Genomic DNA, 20833 nt, shown 5'->3' on the forward strand with positions numbered 1-20833 from the left:
GTGACGCAGGTTGGCCTCCCTACGCACAATTGGAGTGTGGTCAGGGCAAGGGGTTGACAGATTGCACCCCTTTGCCCGACAGGGGTTTGGGTCGCCCAAATAGATGCAAGCAGGCTTTGGCTGACTCACCAGTTGAATCCCGCACTTATGTTCCCCTTTGCAGGTTCATTATCATAATATGAATTTGGTTTAATAAAGTGGCCCGTTGTTTAACCCATCATATTGTGTCTGCGTCTTATTTCACCCCTGGGTCGCAAAATATTGCCACATTTGCAGGAGCTTCTTTGTAGATGCTTAAAAGTAAGCAAGTAAACAAGGAAATATGTAAACACATGCATAAAAGGTTTGCTACCTTCTTTATTGACTTATCTTTAGGACAAATTATAACTGCAAATTAAGCCATCTGATAAACTTTTACTTCTACTGAGCACTTTCATTCCACAGCAGTGCATTCACTTAACATTCTGAAAATCCCCTCAAAAAAGGCATAGACAATCATTCCATCAGGCATTATACAAATATACTGATGTTTCCTGTGTCTGAGAAACCCTGAAAATATGGAAGTTATATATATTTTTAAAAGCCTTATGTTCTACAGGCATGATCCAGCACATGCTTCACTCCCCTCCCCCTGAAATTAATGAGATTTTAAAGTGCCTAACCTTAAGAGTCTATATTTGAAATCTTAATGTATGTTTGTATATTTGTTGTCATAAAATATGAACATCAAGGGTACTTTCAGCAAATGTTAAACAGATAGTGTTAAGTGTTGAAACAGTAACTATAATTTGACTGTTCTGCTGTCTTCCAAAAAAATACTCTCATTTTGAAAACAATGGCGTTACTGTTCAGGGGCGACTTTGCCATCACCCTATTTATAGGAAGGCTCGGGAACCTTCTCAAAGTTCTGAGGTGGAGCCACGTGAGATTGCTTCACCAATCAGGCAGGGGTTTGAGCAGTGGATATAAGGCTGCTCCTTCCCCCCAGCGTTTGCCTTTTTTGCCTTGCGGCACCTACCGTTGGTCCTCGCTGGCAAGGGCTCCGTTGGCGTCTGGCTGGTGCTCGTTTTCACTGAGTTCCACTCATTTGTTGTTTGCTGTTGTGTCCTTCCCGTTCTGTTCACTTATCTCTATTCTTTTATTGCTGCTTTCGTTCCCGCTGATCAGCTGGGCTGTGGGCGTCCGCCCTCGCGCCTTGCGGCTTCCCGCCGGCAGTTAATTCTTATTAAGTTTATAGGAGGGGCCTTGCTGTTCTTCCCAGTGCCTGCAGGAAGAAGGAGAACATTGCCACCCAGGGAAGGAGAGCCTGCTGTTGCTGCTGCTGTTGGAACACCACCTCCACCACCCTTCCCGGTGGGACTGCTGCCTGGCAGACGTGCCTCCTGCAGGACCAGGTCCCAGGTACCCAGCCAGCTGTGACTAATTTCCATCACCTGTCCCTCTTGGGAGGGATACATAAGCCGGCTGGCTGAGGTGGCCTGGGTTTTTGTCTTTTGTTTTGTTTTTGTTTTGCTGCTTTTTTTCTTTTTTCTTTTGGGTGCCATTGGTTTTAGCTATGGGTGTGTTCGGTTTCATTTTATATTGTAGTTCTTGGGTTTTTATGTAGTTTGCATGTTGTATTTTACTTTATCTTGTACGCCGCCTAGAGTGGCCGCTTGTGCGGCCAGATAGGCGGCCTAGAAATAAAATTTATTATTATTATTATTATTATTATTATTATTATTATTATTATTATTATTCATAGCGTTTGGTGCTTTATATTGCCCAGTGTGGTTTATTAACGGGGGCCTGGGTGGTGACTGTCTTCTGTATTGCTCTCCCTCGGCACTTATATTGCAAATTTTGATCCCCCCTCCCCCTTTGCTTTGCGTTCCCCCCCTTTTTTTCTTTGAGGCTTAGTCTTCCTGAAGTTGCCTATTGCTTGCGTGTTTTATCATTTTGTTTTCCAATTGTTTGTTAGGTCTATCGCTTTCTATAAATTGATTGCTTATATATTTCTATATCAATTGTTCTGTGTGTCTGTTTATTTATAATTCCGGGTTAAAGGTTTGTCAATTTATTTAAGTTAAACCTTTCCCCCCCTTTCCTCTCATATTCTCTTCCTTCCGCCCCCCCTCCCCCACAATAATTTTCAAAAAAAAATATTCCTTGTTATAGCCTGCTTTTCCTTTAGGGTGGGTGCTTGTGTAGGTTTCCCCACGTGTATTTCAGAAGTTTTCTGTGTTGCTTTTGCTGCTTTTCTTGTTAAATTCTCGTTGTTCCTTAAAAGTGTTGTTTCTTGTTGCTCTTTCGTTCAGTAAAGTGTTATCATGCCGCCTAAGAAGGTTCAACAGAAAAAAGGGGTTCATGTGGTGAAGCAGGCTTCTAAGCGCCCTCCATCTCAGCAGCACCAGTCATCTGATGAAGACGAGGACATGGGCACCATTCAAGCTTTGGTGGCTAGGGTGGATGCTTTGGAAAAGAAACGCAGGCAGCCTTTGGATGTTGAGGCGGGCCCAAGTTCCGCTCCTCCAGGTAAGAAATCTGCCCGCTTGGTGGCCAAGAGTTCTAAGTCCGGTATTCTTGCTGATTTGGTTTCCAGGATCAGCGTCCTGGAAGCTACTGATGCATCCATCTGCATCGTCTGCGATTCCATCCATTTCTACCTCTATGCTCCCAGTCCCGGCTGTGGCTGCTCCACTACAGGGACAGATTCCGCCTCCTCCGCTTGGGGTTTCGCCTCTAACTGCTGATGCTTCTGGGTTCGTGCCATCACCAGTGGTTGCTTCTCCCGCCGCTTATACAGGTGAGCATATTGCATCACATGCTCATGATACACAGCCACAGGCTCAAGGTGTACTTGAACAAGATCCCCCCACGGCAGGTTATCATCTGCAGGGCAGTTTAACTCAACCTTGTGTGTTTATGGGGGGGGTTAGTTCCGCAGCAACCTCAGCTTCCATGGCCAGCTGCGGCTGTGACTCCTTGGCAGCCATCCGTGGCTTCCTCTAGCCCATTCTCTGCTTTTTTGTCTCTTCCCCAGGGTGTTTACCCACAAGGTGATACTTCCCTTCCTTTGGGTGACCATTTACTGGCCTCAACAAAGAAAAAATTTGGCGTGGGGAGTACATTGATTTGTTTACTCTCCTTTTTCGCGGAAATGAGACAAAACCTAAAGAGGGTCATGATTTGAAGGAGTGTGAGGCAGCCACAAAAAAGAAGGTTGAACGGGTATGGCCTAATTGGCTGAACGCCTATACAATTTATATGGGCGTTATGACTCAGGCTTACCCATCATAGGCTCTGTCCATGATAAAATATCAGGACATTATTCATCGGGCTTTTCGGGAATTCTCTGGTACTGCTTGGTTGCGGTACGATGAGAATTTCAGGCAAAGGGCGGCTTTGGACCCTACTCTTCGTTGGGATGTTGAGCATGCAGGCCTGTGGCTGTGCTCTATGACCCCTGCCAGGCCCACTCCTGGCGACAGGGCTGACAGTGGGCACCTCTTAGCGTGTGTTCAGCGTTCCACCTCTGGTTACGGCCAAGGCGGGCAATGGGTTCAATCCCAGCAAGTCTGCTGGACATTTAACAGCTCCGGCCGATGCCTTAGGCGTCCCTGTCACTTTCGACACGTCTGTGGACTATGTGGTGGCACTCACCCCAGTTCTTCCTGCCAGCGCGCCCGGCAGGCTCGCCAGGGTTCAGGAGAGCACCAACATTCTAAACAAGGGTCTGGCAATAGCGGCGGTACGTCGCAAGGCCAGTAGCCCTATTAAGTTGATTCCTTTAGCGGGGTTGTTAGAGGGTTATCCCAATAGGCAAGCCGCTAGTTTCCTGCCTCAGGGTTTTGCGGAAGGTTTTTGCATCCCTTTTGTGGGTCCCAGGGTTGCTACTTCCTCTGCCAACCAGCCCTCTCTTAGTAATATGGCCCCGGTTGTGTTGGCTAAACTCAGCAAGGAGATACTTGCCGACCGTATCTCAGGCCCGTTCCCTTTTCCTCCTTTACAGAATTTGAGAATTTCTCCATTAGGTATTGTCCCTAAGAAGCAGCTTGGGGAATATCGCCTTATCCATAATTTATCTTTCCCTAAGGGTGCTTCTGTTAATGATGGCATTTCTCCACTGCATGCATCAGTCAGATATACATCTTTTGATGAGGCAGTTAGAGTAGTTCGTAGGGCTGGTAAGGGTGCTTTAATGGCGAAGTGTGATATAAAATCTGCTTTTCATCTCCTACCAGTACACCCCGCCGATGTTGATTTGCTAGGTTTCAAATTTCAAGGCCAGTTCTACGTATATAGGGCTATGCCGATGGGCTGTTCTGTGTCTTGTGCTGCCTTTGAAGCTTTTAGTACTTTCCTTGAGTGGGCATTGCGGAGGAGGGCCTCTTCCTCTTTCTAAGCTCATTAACTTGATGATTTTTTGTTTGTAGGACTGGCAGGGTCTTCCCATTGCCTCCATTTCATGCAGTCCTTTGCAGCTTTAACTGCTGAACTGGGCGTCCCTTTAGCTCCAGAAAAGTCTGAGGGTCCTTCTATTTCCCTTACTTTTTTAGGGATTCATTTAGATACTATGGCTCAGGCTTCCAGCTTGCCTCAGGATAAGTTGCTTACCCTGCGGCAACGTCTTCATTCAGCTCTAGTATTACGGAAGATCACATTGGTACAGTTGCAGGAACTTGTAGGCCTTTTAGTTTTTGCCTCTAAAGTCATTTCCCCTGGTCGTGCGTTTCTTAGGCGTCTGTGTGATGCCATGAAGGGAGTTCGCTCTCGTTTCCATTTAATTAGGGTCACTGCAGGGATAAGAGCAGATTTGTACATGTGGCTGGAATTTCTGGAGGGTTTTAATGGCCTCTCCTTTTGGCGCGAGGAATTACTTTTAGAAGCTGAGTTACAAGTACATTCTGACGCGGCTGGGGGTTTAGGCTTCGGTGTAATTTTCAGATCACAATGGTGTGCTCAGAGATGGCCTTTCAAGTGGCATGCCTCTGGGATTACTTCTGATATGACATTTTTAGAATTTTTCCCAATTGTGGTAGCAGTTTATATCTGGCCGTTTGCATTCCGGAATCGCACCGTCCGTTTTGGTGTGACAATTTGTCCACAGTGTGCGTTGTTAATGCTCAAACTTCTAAATCTCCTCACGTTATGCGCCTGGTGCAAGCCTTCGTCTTGCAATGCTTGCATTTTAATATCCTTTTCATTGCTCGGCATGTTCCAGGTTTACAGAATTGTGTTGCTGATGCTCTTTCCCGCTTACAGATGGTGCGCTTTCGGGAGCTTGCACCTGGAGCTGCTTTGGATCCGGTCCCGGTCCCACCTTTCCTGTGGAACCTTGGCAATTAGAAGTCGGGGCTGCTATTGCTTCTGCCCTTGCTCCCAGTACTCAAAAAGCGTATCAGCGTGCATTTGTGAAGTTCGAGGCTTTTCGAAACAGTACTGTGCTGCCTCCGGTGTGGCCTATTCCTGCATCTCATTTGTTGCAGTTTATGTTATATCTAAAAGGGCAGGATAATTCCATTTCCACTATTACTGGATACCTCTCGGCACTGGCCTTTATTTCCAAGGCGCGGGGACTGCCGGATCATTCTGTAGATTTTAGGGTCAGAAAGGTCCTTGAGGGTTGGTCGCGTTCTGCTCCCAGGCCCGCTGACCTGAGGAGGCCAATCACGCCTGATCTCCTCCTCCAGATCCTGGCATTATTTCATTCTTTATGCTCATCTCAGTATGAGTCGCACCTTTTCGCCGCAGTAACTCTGACGATGTTTTATGGTGCTTTTCGCCCTAGTGAAGTCTTAGTCCCCTCTAAGCGTGATGTGTCCTATCGGGCCTTATGCTCTGGTGATTGCATGTTAGGTGCTGATATGGTTAGGTTTTCCCTACGAGTCTCTAAGACTGATCAGAAGGGCCGTGGCACTACTGTGTCTTTACGCAGTTGCTTGGTACTTGATTTATGCCCTGTGGACGCCATGCGGCAATTTCTGTCTCTCTGGCCGTTAGGCCAGCGTTACCTTTTCATACATGCGGATGGTTCTGCCCTGACTCAGTTTCAATTCTGGGCTGTTGTTCGGCTGGCCTTGCTGGCCACTGGTCATGATGCTGGAGTCTATGGGCTACATTCTTTTCGGATTGGAGTGGCCATAGCCGCAGCCCTCTTGGGCATGAGCGTTGGTGATATCCAGGCTATTGGCAGGTGGTGTTCTTCTACTTTTAAGTCGTATGTCAGGTATTAACTCTAAATGATCTTGCTTTTGTTTCTTAGGTGTGCGGAGCCTTCCAGTCCCTGTGAGGATCGCCTTGTGTGGCCATTCAACCCTGTTTTGGGCTCACTGAAGGGCTTCTTCGACTGTTTCCGGGACACAGCTGCAGCTTTCCGCCTGGGCTACAGTTAGTTGGGAGGCTCAGCGGGGCATGCTGTGGGATGCACTGTTGCCATTGGTGTGCCGACTTATGTCGTCGGCTGGTCGGCCTCATGTCTTGCTGATTCATTTGGGGGAGAATGACTTGGTGCAGCGGCCTGGTATGGATTTGCTGCTCAAGGTCACTCGTGATCTCACGTGGCTCATTCGTTTTTACCCTGATCTCATACTTGTGTGGTCCGACATGCTTGTCAGAAGGGTGTGGAGGGGTTCGTTTCACCCCAACAGATCACGGAAATGGGTCAATAGGAAAGTCAGGAATTTGGTTTTATCCCTTGGTGGGGCGTTCATTCCTCATGATAGGATCAGGTTCCATGCCCCACTCTTGTTTCGAGATGATGGAGTTCATCTTTCAGAGCAGGGGTGTGATTTGTTTTTGGAGGATCTTAGGAGGGGCCTTGGGGGTTTGTTTTCCTCAGTGGGTTGAGGGGACCAAGCTTCAGCTGATCCCCTCCTGTGGCATGGAATTCGGGCAGGTGAGGTATATTGGGGTTAAACTGAGGCGGTTAAGGCATTCTGGAAAAGGGCACTCCATAGGGAACCATCCGGGCTTCATGTCTGGTGGGGAACTGGGGAGTGTCCTCGTGGGACCAGCTTGCACATCATGGTGAATGCCTGTATGGCGGGGCCATGGTGTGGAGGTTGGAGCCACACAACTGACTCCAATAGCAAGGAGGGAGGATTTCACCCACACCCTTGACTCTGGAATTACAGTCTGAGGTGAATTATTTGCCTTTATAAGTCGAGGGAATATTCCCTCTCAGTTAGGTTTAGCCTCACCTGCCCGAAGTAAGTTAGATTTGAATAATTGGCAGAATTGCATTTGATTTAGTATGTTATATTTAACAAATATAACATTATTCCACTCTTGTGTCACGAGTCTTCTTTAGTGTGGTGGCAAAGGCAGAATGCTTCTGGGCTCTTGGCTCTTTTTCAGTAGTCTATGAACTAGGGATGTGCTTGAATTTCTCAACATTTGAATTTGACACCGGATTTCCTATTTATTCACTTTTCTTTGTCCTTGCAGTTCAGGATTTCTTCTAGCAGGTTTCCATGGCTGAAGCTGATTTGTTTTTTAATATTGATATTTTGAAGAAAATATTTTTAAACAAAAATATTGATATTAATATATATTTTGCAGGAAAAAAACCAAGTAAGTATTTATTGCAAATAGTGAAAGCTGAACCCCGATGAAGCAGCACCAGAAGGAAGATCGACAGAGTGAAAATAGAACCAGCACTGAAATGCTGATCCTATCCTTACTATGAACTAGCCAGGTTTGCAACCAGTGACTAGACTAATTTCATTATACATTCATTTAGGTTTCCAACATACATATGCAATGTACATTATATTTACAAGCTGAAAAAAATAAGATCTCTATCAATGGCATTTGGTTTCTCATGTTTAAAGAATTAATATCACAATCCCTGAATTCATCAGCAATCCAGACACACAGTTGGTGGCTGCAGGGGCCCCAAAGGAGCCAAACCAAGTACAGGGTTCTGAGCTGGCTGCAGGAGATCAGAACACCATTGTGCCTGAGGCTATCAGACAAGAGCCCCCAGAAGTAGCTCCTGTACTATCAGGGCCAGAGCCAGTCTTCATGGATACCTGAACCTGAAGAACCAAATGGCTCTGAGAGTACCCTACTGGTTCAGAGTGTGCACCAGGTAGGAGGTTATGGAATGGCAGAGGAGTGTACATCTTCAGGCCAGAGGGTTGGTCCTTTAAATATCTGAGGTCTCCACAAGGGGGCAAAGCCTAGAAGAGTAGTCTGGAGACAGAGTTTTAAAATGCCTCAGTCTGCTTTCAACCTCTGTTGAAGCAAATAGCTCACTTGGAGCTATCTATGGTACTGTAACTCCTGACCTACATTACTGCCTTCTCTGTAGGATCTGACATCTGACATCAGACCAGAACAAGACAATTAGAAGCCTGTGAATAAACTGTATTTCAAAGTCAGAATAATTCTCTAGACTAGTTCATTCATTCTAGACACTGATATTATCAACATTAACTTTTCAAAATTAACGTACATTTAAAATCCAATTAATTAAAATTAAGTTTTTAAATTATCTGTTTTCCTTAACACTTATAAAATATAAAATTGGATTTACAGTTCTGATTTGTTCATAGGGATTTTACCTAACAGTTCTTCTGCTAGCACAATACAGTGTGGTGGCAGTCACCGGAGGGTTCAGAATTAAAGCACACTCGAGGGAGTTGTAGTGTCATACCAGTGAGACACATACCCTCCATCCAGGATTGGCCCTATATGCGTGTTCGAATGGACTTACCCCATTGGATGTTAGAATGGGCTTACTAAATGTTCAGGCAGTGTGGAGCTTTTGTGAACATTGGGCCGTTGGGAGAGGTCATCAGGAGTTTTGGAGTACGTTGTCATCAGTATGCTGATGACACGCAGCTCTACTTCTCCTTTTCATCTTCTTCAGGTGAGGCTGTCGATTTGCTGAACCGCTGCCTGGCCTCGACAATGGACTGGATGAGAGTTAACAAACTGAAGCTCAATCCAGACAAGACTGAGATGCTGTTGGTGGACGGGTTCTCTGATCGGATGGTGGATATATACCCTGTCCTGGACGGGGTTACACTCCCCCTAAAGGACCGGGTTCGTAGTCTGGGAGTCTTTTTAGACTCTTCCCTCTCACTTGAGGCTCAAGTAGCCTCGGTGGTTAGGAATGCGTTTTACCAACTTCGGTTGGTAGCCCAGCTACGTCCCTATTTGAGTAAAGAGGACCTTACATCAGTGGTACATGCTCTGGTAACCTCACGTTTGGATTACTGTAATGTGCTTTATGTAGGGCTACCTTTGAAGACAGTTCGGAAGCTACAACTAGTGCAAAATGCGGCGGCCAGATTGCTGACAAGGACCAAGCGGTCCGAGCATATAACACCTGTTCTGGCCAGCTTGCACTGGTTGCCAATATGTTTCCGGGCTAGATTCAAAGTGTTGGTATTAACCTATAAAGCCTTATACGGTGCGGGACCACGATACCTTGCGGAACGCCTCTTCCGATATGAACCGGCCTGTGCACTACGTTCTGCTACGAAGGCCCTCCTCCGGGTTCCAACTCACAGGGAGGCCCGGAGGGTGATGACAAGATCTAGGGCCTTCTCAGTGGTGGCCCCCGAACTATGGAACAGTCTCCCTGAGGAAGTACGCCTGGCGCCGACTCTGCTCTCCTTCCGGCGCCAGGTCAAAACCTTCCTATTCTCTGAAGCATTTTAAGTTACACTGATTTAATTTTAAAAATGTTTATTGTATTGGATTGTTGATTGTATTTTAGTATTATTTTGTTATTTATTGTATTTTTATGCTATTTTATGTTCACCGCCCAGAGAGCTATTGCTAGTCGGGCGGTATATAAATTTAATAAATAAATAAATAAATAAAATTAATGGTGTGAAGTGGGGCTAGCTGACCTGATCCCATGAGCTACCCCCCAGTGTGCTTTCAATGCATGATGAGGATCTCCCCCCCTCAATCTCTGACTGGTTAGGCAGCTGAAAGCATACCCCTAGTTGTTTAAATGTTTTGAATTGGCTATAAGGCAAAAACACGGGGCTCATATCAACTCAGATTTAAAAGGATTTCCTGGAAATGGTGAGTTGTACTATTTGCATGTGACAGAATGTTGCACAATTGTTCAAATTACGGCTTGGCATGCTAAAGCATGGTCATCCAATAGTGTTTGGTAAAATGAATTATCTTGCTATCTGAAGATATGCCAACAGCAATACCTCTGACCTATATTGTTGTTGTTGTTGTTGTTAATGATATTTATTAGTCACTTTTTTTCCAAAATGGAACTCAAAGCGACTTACAAAAAAATGAAATTGTGCTCAAAGTAGCTTACAACAAAAGCAAACAATTACAACAACAATTTCATAATAAAATACAACAGCAGTAGTAAAACAATAACAAATGTCACAGCAAACACAAAAACATTTTCAATACTATAAGTATAACATTACATTCTTTAGCAGGCCACATTACACCTCTTGGCAATATGACAAAAACAAAAGGAAATAAAGACAGTTTCAGCTTTGCTCCTAGAAACACCCCACCCATGATGCTACTCGCAGTCTCACTCCTGCAGCCACTTCTTGCAAGCTGTCCAAAGGCCGGAGGTAGTGGGGTAGCTGGAAACACCACATTCATGATTTTATGCATGGTAGCTCAGACAAGTCCCATCATCTTCCAGAGAACTTGCCGTGTTGGCACCTACATTCATTTTAATATTTAAAGTGAATCTACATGCTACAGAACTTGTAATAAGTGCAAATTGGTGACAAATGTAAATTGGCAAAGCCAGCTTCCAACTGCTTTCATTCTGTCTAGAACATGTGTCTAAAAGGAACTTAGGTCAACACAACCATAGGTGTTTGTGTACATCATCCCTAAACAATTTATTTCAAATATATATATATTTTAAAAATTGGGAGATGGCTACTTTCTGCTACAAAGAAGAAAGTTCTTCACAGTGCAATGAAGTTGGTTAACTCCTTGAGTAAAACAGTTGTTCATTTAATGTATTCCTCATTCATTCATTCATTCCTGATGTAATTTAGAGAAACTTTCTTTGAGAATATTATTTCTGTGTGGTCCATGCTCTCATGTGTGGAATGTGAGATTTGCAAGTTGTCATTGTAACAGAAAACCTCAATTTGCTGTATTCTTTCTTTCCCCATGGCAAATATCTATAGATGCTGTTGACTAGAAGTCTGTGCATTTGGCCTGCCTTTGATACTCATATGGAAGCCGAATGTTTCTCAGCCTGTGTGGCTAAGGTATTATTAAGTTAGTGCCTGCTTCATTATTGCTAAATCTTTCTTCATTATTTAGGGCCATTTAGATTTCCTTAGCCCTTGCACATGTATATTTTATTTTTAGTGCCATAACCCAAATTATTCTTATAAATTATATAGAATTGGGGACCTAGAATGTAACCCCTTTTATAGATTAATAGTCTAATGCTAGTCTGATGCTCATAGCTTTCAATACCCAAAGTACCCCTTCTTTCCATTGTTCTTTTTGAAAGCTTAAGAAATTGTGATTTATTCCCCTCCAGAACATCATATATTAAAGCAGTTTCAGTCAAAAGTAATATACCAAGAATTTTGTGTAAAGTTGTGAAATGCAGTCTCACCATTTTTATGTCACCCTGCCGCCACCACCACATGCACACTGCCAAATCACTACATGTTGACTTGAGTACCTGAATCATCTTTCATGTATGTGTATATTTAGAAGTAAATCCCACTGGAAGAATTAGAAACCAAGATAACTGAAATTGACAGATCTTTTTATCCCTAGTCAAAACTGCAAAAAAAGAGTGTTTATTCAGAGAAATTCACACTAAAATGCTGAAGAATTTTCATGAGAATTTTTTTTAAAAAAGGAAATGTCAAATTGCTGCATGCCATTCAGGCTGCATTGTGTCAGTTTTACGGATTATAATGGTAGTGTTTCTGTCCCAATTTTTAACATTCCTTGCACACTGCAGTACCTTTGCATTATGGAACTGTGGCTTTTTGACCAATACACTGCCACGTTGCACTAAATTTCATTCACACCAGTGGTGTCGGTGTGACACAACAGTGAACATCATTTGGACATGTCAGTATTCCCACACTGTTTCTGAATATGTGAAGTTCTGTTCCCCCATGAAAATTGCAGGAAAAAGCTGAATACCAGTATAGCACCCCAAACTTTGACACATTACCCCTGCGATTTTCTGCATTAAAGGGGTTGCAAATGGATTTTTTCTGGAAGCAATTAACATGGAAATGAGCACTCAATGAGTACTATATTCTGCTAGATTTCCAGCAGTGGCTTTTACATTGTGTGATAGATCAAATAAAATGTGGAAGTTATCAGATAAGGCTACCTTGGGAAAACAGAATAACCTACAGTCTGAATGCAGCCTTAGTGTGTGACAGTTGAGGAAAATTCTGTGCTGGGGATTATTACGGAAGAGATTGAAAAGAAAACAACATATCAAAATACCATTAAAAAAACATATGGTGGGCCCACATCTGGAATTGTTTGTATTGCACCTAGTTACTTATCTCATCTCAAAGAGGATATTATAATCTGTGGCACACCAGTTATGGAACTCCCTCACCACAGAGGCCACCCAGTTATGCTGTGGCTTGCAAGGTATAGAGTCACATCAGTCTCTTCTGGTAAAATTAGTTACACTGTGGTAAAGTCACCCTAGTCTCAGTAAACAAAGGCACATCAAGTAAAGTCAGGCTAAGGGGTATGTAGCAGTAACATTATGCTGTTAGGGGGAGAGCAGGGTTTGAATCCCCATATAGCCATGAAGCTCACTGGGTGACCTTGGGCCAGTCACTACCTCTCAGCCTCTTGAAAACCCTATTCATAGGGTCGCCATAAGTCGGAATCGACTTGAAGGCAGTCCAGTAAGTAAGTAAACAATAAAGATTTGGATTTGGCAAAACATGTTAGATTGAAGCAGCCTTATCAGAACTAAGGAAATCTTCCAGTGCTGAAGTTCTCCCCCTTCTTCATCGTGACACTGGAGGAAGCAAAGAACTAAAGCTATCTGAAGTCTTATGAAGGTTGGCAAGGCCTGTTCTGCAGTTGGCCTTACCTTGCTGGAGAAACTGCCTGTGCTATTTAAAGGGCTCTATATGTTTCTATAACTACTTGCTTCTTCAAGGCAGATGGAGATGCTCCAGAGACTTGTCCCTGGAGTCCGAGAGTGGCAGTAGGGCCATGTCCTCAGGTTGGGAGGGGATGGGAGAAGGTGCTGAAGGTTTTCCCATAAGGAAGGTAGCCTGTATTTTCTCCTCATCTCTACATTTCTATAGCAATTTGTGGGGTTTTTTTTAAAAAAAATCTTGAATAACACACTTTTGTAGGCAGTTTTTACTAATGTCCACATTTTTGCAAGCAAGCAATATCTCATAATGCAGTTTTGTATGTTTAAACTTCAATTAAATATTTGATACCTCAGTTAAACACCCCCTAAAAACAATTACATATTCATTAAATCAGCAGAATAAATGCAGTTAAAAATATAGTGTCTTTCCAGTATTTAAAATGCCTGAGAAAATGAAATGTTTTCATATGACACCTAAAAGATACTACAATGAGCTCTAGGTGGGCCCCTGAACAAAGGCTCCTGCACTTTCCCCTTAATGTTTACAAACATTGTTTGGTTGATGAACTGCATTGCAAAATTCAAATAAAGTGTATTTTTTTCCAAAGTGAAAGATCTCCTAATAATGACAATTATTGGAATCCAACAAAACAAAAACAAGATTAAGCCATTAGTTGTAATTCACTGTTCAGCCCCATGTCTCATTTACCAAATTACTTTTACAACTCACACCTCCATTCTGAATAGCCATCAGGCCTAACAGGGAGTGTGAAAACAGAACCACCTGGTCAGGTCTCACATCCTGTACCCATTCCAATGCTAACAGAATAGCTATCAGTTCAGCAGTCATTATTGAGACCCAGTCAGACAAGTGAGAAGCCCTATGGACCTGAAATGCTGGGATACAATAGACAGCACCCGACACGGGTGGGCAGCCGTCCTGTGGTTCCTGAGATTCGACTGTATAGGCTGCACACTTTTGATCCCACTTAGGCAAAATATACTCCACTGCCCTGCTTTTATATTGCCATCTCAAGCTGACTTTTGGAAACTCCACCACAGCTCAGATCAATCTGAGGTGCAACCCCCAACCATCCATAATGTCAACAAAGAGACTATCAGTCTTGCATCATTTTCTTGTAGATTTAGAAATAAATAATGAAATAAATATTACAATTACAACATGCGTTTCCAGTTCATTTTATCCAAAGAAAAAGAAACCCTTCATTCTTGCTCCTGCAACATCTTACTGTTCAGAGGGGGGGGGATAATACACAGTAATAATTAGGCATATTTAAAATAAGGCCAATGGCATCCATTACATTTCCAGCCCTATCTATGAGTCACAGACTGCTTCCCTTGAACTGCCTCTGGGATTTAGTGCCACAGTTGAAGAATTTGCAGTCACTGGTGCTATTCCTATTTGCTTAGGGAGCTCAAGTTTACCATATAAGATACTTAACAATGCCCTCACTAAGGCTGTAATCATATGCACAATTATTTAGGAGAAAGTCCCATTGAATTTAATGGATTAAATCAGATCAGATTATATGGCACATGTTACTTTATGGACAGTTTATCCATCTAGAGGTAAAGGCAATGGTGAAAGTGTTCCTTACAGTTTGTTCACAATACATGGAAGATTATCACAAAGAGTGCAGAGCTGCTCATCTTGTCTCCACTAGATTATCCCAGCTAGATTATATTTCAGCTGTACTGAGCTGACTGATTGACAGATACATATAGAATGAAATAATTTAGCATTGACATAGTTTTATGTGTTTGAATGGCACACCTGAAGAGCAAGTAGGATATGGTTTGGAACAAAGTTCCCTAACACATTGGTGTTGTGGCATGGGGTTTAGTTATTGCACTTCAGTGGTTTAGACTGTACAGATGTATTAGATATGGATTTTGTCATAAACAACGTATCACATAGTACTGTTATTTATTTTTAATCTACCACTGATTTACAGATCCAATTTACTAAGTCTGAAAATGAAAGCATAATTGCCAGTCCTTTAAAACGCATGGGATAAATATGTTGATGATTCAAGTATCGTCCAAGAATAATAAAAAAAAATAGTTGCAGGGTAAACAAAGTTCAAGAGTTTTGTTAAATTTGCATGGCATTCTCTGCCAAGTTCATTGACATATTGACAGTGACGTGGCAGATATGTGTTAAAGACAGTTTGTGGTATTGAACTTGGAAATCTCACTTAGAATCTCAGCAATCACTTTATTTAAAACACAGTTCTAGCTATTATGACTGTGAAAATATCCTTTACTGTAGAGGATTTCAGATGATGCCACCCCCACCTCCTTGAGCTGAATGTATGAGTGCGGTTGTGTGATCTAGTCCCATCCTCATCACCAGTTCATGCTACTCTCATGGTTGGCTGGCATGCAAAGGAGCTCTACACTTGTACTGCTATTCTCTATACTACATGTGTAGAGCTCCTTTAGATTGAATTGGATTATTGCAATACACTCTACATGGGGCTGCCCTTAAAGACAATTTAGAAACTTCAACTCATCCAAAATGCAGCAGCCAGATTACTTTAGATCTTATAATAATAATAATAATAATTTTAATTTATAGTCGCCTATCTGGCCAATGGCCACTCTAGGTGACGTACAACTCAATTAAAATACATCATAATAAATACAGTACAACAATAAAACAGTAAAACAGTGACAGTTCAGAGTAGCAGGCAATTAGTCAAAAAGATTAACCCTCCCCGGAAGTCCCGAAGGCCTGTCTGAAAAGCCAGGTCTTCAAGGCCTGGTGGAATACATTCAGGGAAGGGGTATGTCGAAGATCATATGGGAGGGAGTTCCAGAGAGTGGGGGCCGCCACTGAGAAGGCCCTCTCTCTAGTCCCCACCAGCCTAGCTGTTTTAGTTGGTGGGACTGAGAGAAGGCCCTGTGTGGCTGATGTTGTCGGGCGGCATAATTGGTGGCGTTGGAGGCGCTCCATCAGATAAACTGGGCCAAGACCGTGTAGGGCTTTAAAGGTTAATACCAACACCTTGAATTGGGCCCGGAAAACAACTGGGAGCCAGTGCAGATCGAGCAGCACTGGGGTGATGTCCTCCCAGCGACAACAGTTTGTAAGTAGTCGAGCCACCGCATTTTGTATAAGTTGTAGTTTCCGGACCGTTTTCAAGGGTAGCCCCATGTAGAGCGCATTACAGTAGTCCAAACGAGAGGTGACCAGGGCATGTACCACCAATGGGAGCTGATGAACAGGGAGGTAGGGTTGCAGTCTACGTATGAGGTATAATTGATACCAGGCTGCCCGGCTCACTGCCGAAATCTGAGCCTCCATGGACAGCTTGGAATCAAGGACAACCCCTAGGCTGCGGACTTGGTCCTTCAGGGGCAGTTTCACCCCATCTAACATCAAGTCAATATCTCCCAACCTTCCCTTGTCCCCCACGAGTAGCACCTCGGTCTTATCAGGATTCAGCTTCAACCTGTTCCTTCCCATCCATCCACTCACGGATTCCAGGCACTTGGACATGGTCTCCACAGCCAACTCTGGTGAGGATTTAAACGAGAGATAGAGCTGAGTGTCATCTGCATAGTGGTGACACTGCAGCCCAAATCTCCTAATGATAGTCCCCAGCGGCTTCATATAGATATTAAATAGCATGGGAGAGAGGATAGAGCCCTGTGGCACACCACAATTGAGAGGCCAAGGGTCTGAAACCTCCTCCCCCAATGCTACTTGTTGATGCCTATTGGACAGAAAGGAGCGGAACCACTGCAGTACAGTGCCTCCTATTCCCAGTCCCTCCAGGCGATGTAAAAGGATACTGTGGTCAACAGTATCAAAAGCCGCTGAGAGATCGAGGAGGACAAGAAAGGTGAATTCTCCCCTATCTAATGCCCTCCTCATATCATCCACCAGAGCGACGAAGGCTGTTTCAGTTCCATGTCCAGTCCTGAAACCCGATTGGTATGGATCCAAATAATCCGTTTCATCCAAGTGTGCCGACAGCTGATTAGCCACCACTCGCTCAATGACCTTGCCTAGAAATGGTAAATTTGAAATAGGGCAAAAGTTATTCAAAACTTGGGGATCCAAGGAGGGCTTCTCTAAGATGGGCTTCACGACTGCCTCCTTGAGGGCTAATGGCATTACACCCTCCTCTAGGGATGCATTAACCACCGCCTTAATCCCCTCGCCCAATTTCTCTTTGCAGCTCACAAGGAGCCACGACGGGCAAGGATCATTTAGACATGTGGTAGGCTTTACAGTTGAGAGCACCTTGTCCACATCCTCAGAAGGGAGAGCCCGAAACAGATCCCATTTAACCGGCTTGCAACTGGCCAACTCTGGTTCATCCACTGTATCCACGGCGTACAGGATCAAGTTCCGTAAGTGTTTGATTTTATCAGCAAAGTGCTTTGCTAATTTGTCACAGGAGGCCTTTGACTGTTCCAAGGGTTCCTGAGCAACTGGACCGACCAGGCTTCGGACCACTTGGAACAACCTCCTGGGACAGCACTCTGCGGACGCAATGGAGGCAGCAAAGAACTTTTTCTTTTCTGCCTTCACTGCCACTTGATAGGTAGCTACTGCTACTCTAACCTGTGTCCGGACATCTTCGGAACGTGATTTTCGCCACCGGCGTTCTAGTCGTCTCACCTCCCGTCTCAGATTACGCAACCGTGGTGTATACCATGGTGCTAACTGAGTTCTATTCAGGGGGAGAGGACGTTTCGGAGCCACCCGGTCCAATGCCCTGGTGATTCCCTCGTTCCACTCTATCACCAGGGCATCGACCGGGCAGCCTTCAGCAGGTTCTAATTCCCCAAGCGCAGTCAGGAATCCTTCTGGATCCATCAGGCATCTGGGGCGGACCATTCTAATGGGTCTTTTTCCCCTGCGGAGGGTATGTGGCATCGAGAAGTCTATATTTACCAAGTAGTGATCTGACCATGACACAGGGGTGGAAGAAACCACCCCCAACTTCAGAGCACTTCCCTCCCCTCCCAGGACAAACATAAGGTCGAGAGCATGACCGGCTACATGGGTAGGCCCAATATTACTAAGGTGCAGTTCCCAGGAAGCCATGGTTTCCAAGAAATCCCGAGGGGCTCCAATGAGAGTGGTCTCGGCATGCACGTTGAAGTCACCCAGCACCAATAATTCTGGGGACAACGCCCGTACAGCTGAGACCACCTCCAGCACCTCGGCCAGGGAGTCTGCTGTGCAGCGGGGTGGGCGGTACACGAGCAGAATCCCAAACTGCCCTTCGGACCCAACCTCCAGTACATGCAGTCAACAAACTTGGTCCTATGAAGAGGAGGTCTGGTAAAAACTAAAGACTCCCGATAGATGACTGCCACTCCCCCTCCCCGCCTTCCTACCCTCGGCTGCTGTGCGTAACAGAAACCCGGTGGGCACATGGCCTCAAGAATGGGGCTGAAGCCTCATCCAGCCAGGTCTCCGTAATACATGCCAGGTCTGCTCGCTCATCCAGGATAATATCATGGATGTGTGATGTTTTTTGTACTACAGACCTGGCATTACACAACAGCAGTCGAAGGTCGGTAGGAATCCTGCATCCCCCAGTTGTCGTCTGGTTCTGGACAGACCCGGAACATGGGATGGGTATTAAGCATCTATCCCCAGTTCCCCTAATCTGGCCTGGTCTGCCAGCAGTGCCATTCCAGCATCTGCCGCCCACTTTTTCTATAGTTTGGCCCCTCACGCTCCCTGTCACACACACCCCGGTTTGCACATGCCCCTATCCCCGACCGCCGATCAGACAGGCCACCCACCCTAAAGCAATAATAAACCGGAGACCCGCCTCTATCACACTCTGCAACTTGTACAGTAATACCTCGCATTAACGTACTCAATGGGACCAGAGCGAGTACGTAAACTGAAAATGTCCTTAAAGTAAAGCACTACCTTTTAAAACTTTTTTTACCTCTCCTTCATGCGGAGCCTCAAAGCCCCGCACTAAAGCCTCTGCTGCTGCGCTGCCGTGCCTCTCAGCTGATTGCGCCTCCCAGCTGATTTGCGGTGGCGCGATCACTTCTATTTCCACCCCAGTGCACTAAAGCCTCTGCTGCTATGCTGCCGCGCCTCCCAGCTGATCGCGATTGCGCCTCCCAGCTGATTTGCGGTGGTGCGATCGCGTCTATTTCCACCCCCGTGCTAAAGCCTCTGCTGCTGCGCTGAGTTTCTGGAGAAATATAGGCATATGGAGCATGTACGTTATTGTGAGGCAACATTAAGTGAAGCGACATTAAGCGGGGTATGCCTGTATAACCAGTTTTAAAACAGCTGCATTGGTTGCCAATTTGTTTCCAGGTTCAATTTATGGTGTTCACACCAGTGTTTAAAGCCCTAAATGACTTAGATGCAAAATATCTGAAAGACTGCCCTAATAGATCCTCTCAGGTGTTGAGATCAGCAGATAGGGCCTTTTTGGTAGTTCTGCGACCCTCAGGGGGGTGGGGGTTGTTGGCTTGTGTGCGTTGTTGTGTGAAACAGCATACATTACGTTGGAGTTAAGTTGAGCAAGAAACTTCTTCAGAGCATGTTAAGAGTCTTTATTGAAAGACATTAAGGCCAGAGGCTTAAGAGTAAATACATGTAGAGATTCTTCAGTCACCCCCCTTCTGGTACATCTCTCTCCATAGATAAACACAAAAAGACAGCCTCTCAGCTCAGAGGCATAATTCAGAAGAAGACAACACATAGACTCTGTTAGAACTTTCCCAGTCGCTATCAGATGGCTACCATAGCAACAGCCCTGGCAGTGCGTTCCCAGACAGGGCATAGACATAACTCCCCCTTAACCACAGTTATGTCTTCAAACTTGCAGGCTTCATGGAAAACTACTAGAGACAGTAATGCCTACTGGTCACCAGCCCAATAGCCTCCCTTTTTTCCATTAAGACTGCAAAATACACAGGAAATACATCTCCATAATACATAGTCATACAGTCATACATTTCTACAATACCTCTTGCAATACATTTCAGTACAGTTCAGTACAGTTCAAACTTACATCTCAGTACATTTCAAGACTTTATTCACTCAAACTTTGGTTCATTCCAAGCCTTGTCACCAGTTTGCCAAATTTCTTCTCACACAAAGGCTTGGTCATTATGTCAGCCACCATGTTGTTAGTGTCACAAAATTTTAGGTTAACAAACCCCTGCTGCACACAATCCCTTACGTGAAAGTATCTGACACTAATATGTTTTGTTCTCTTGGTATGAGCTTCTGATGTGGCTATCTTAATGCAGGTCTGATTGTCTTCATATACAGTAATCGGAAATTGCATATCAATGCCTATCTCCTGGATGAGCATTGCGAATCATTGTAGCTCATTACAGGCCTGTGATAGGGCCACATACTCGGCTTCTGCACTTGATGTTGCAACCACATTTTGTTTCTTGCTACTCCAGTCAATGCATGACCCGTGCCACATCACAACTATGCCAGAGGTTGACTTATGACTGCTCAGCTCCCCTGCATGATCTGCATCCACAAAACATTCAAGACCTCCTGTCTTTGCTCCTGACAAAACCAGAATCTTTTTAATCCCTTGCCAGTCAGCCTCTGAAGGATGCTCTACCTTCCGGCTTAAAATACTGACTGCATTACATATGTCTGGGCGAGACACCTTCACCAAATATTGCAATTTCCCTATTATGCGCCTGTACTTCTCAGGATCTGTACAAGGCGTCTCCTGCACATTCTGTTGGAAAGCCACAACCATTGGAGTCTTCACAACATTGCAT

This window comes from Rhineura floridana, chromosome 9, assembly GCF_030035675.1.
Source record: "Rhineura floridana isolate rRhiFlo1 chromosome 9, rRhiFlo1.hap2, whole genome shotgun sequence".
Classification (NCBI taxonomy): Eukaryota; Metazoa; Chordata; class Lepidosauria; order Squamata; family Rhineuridae; genus Rhineura; species Rhineura floridana.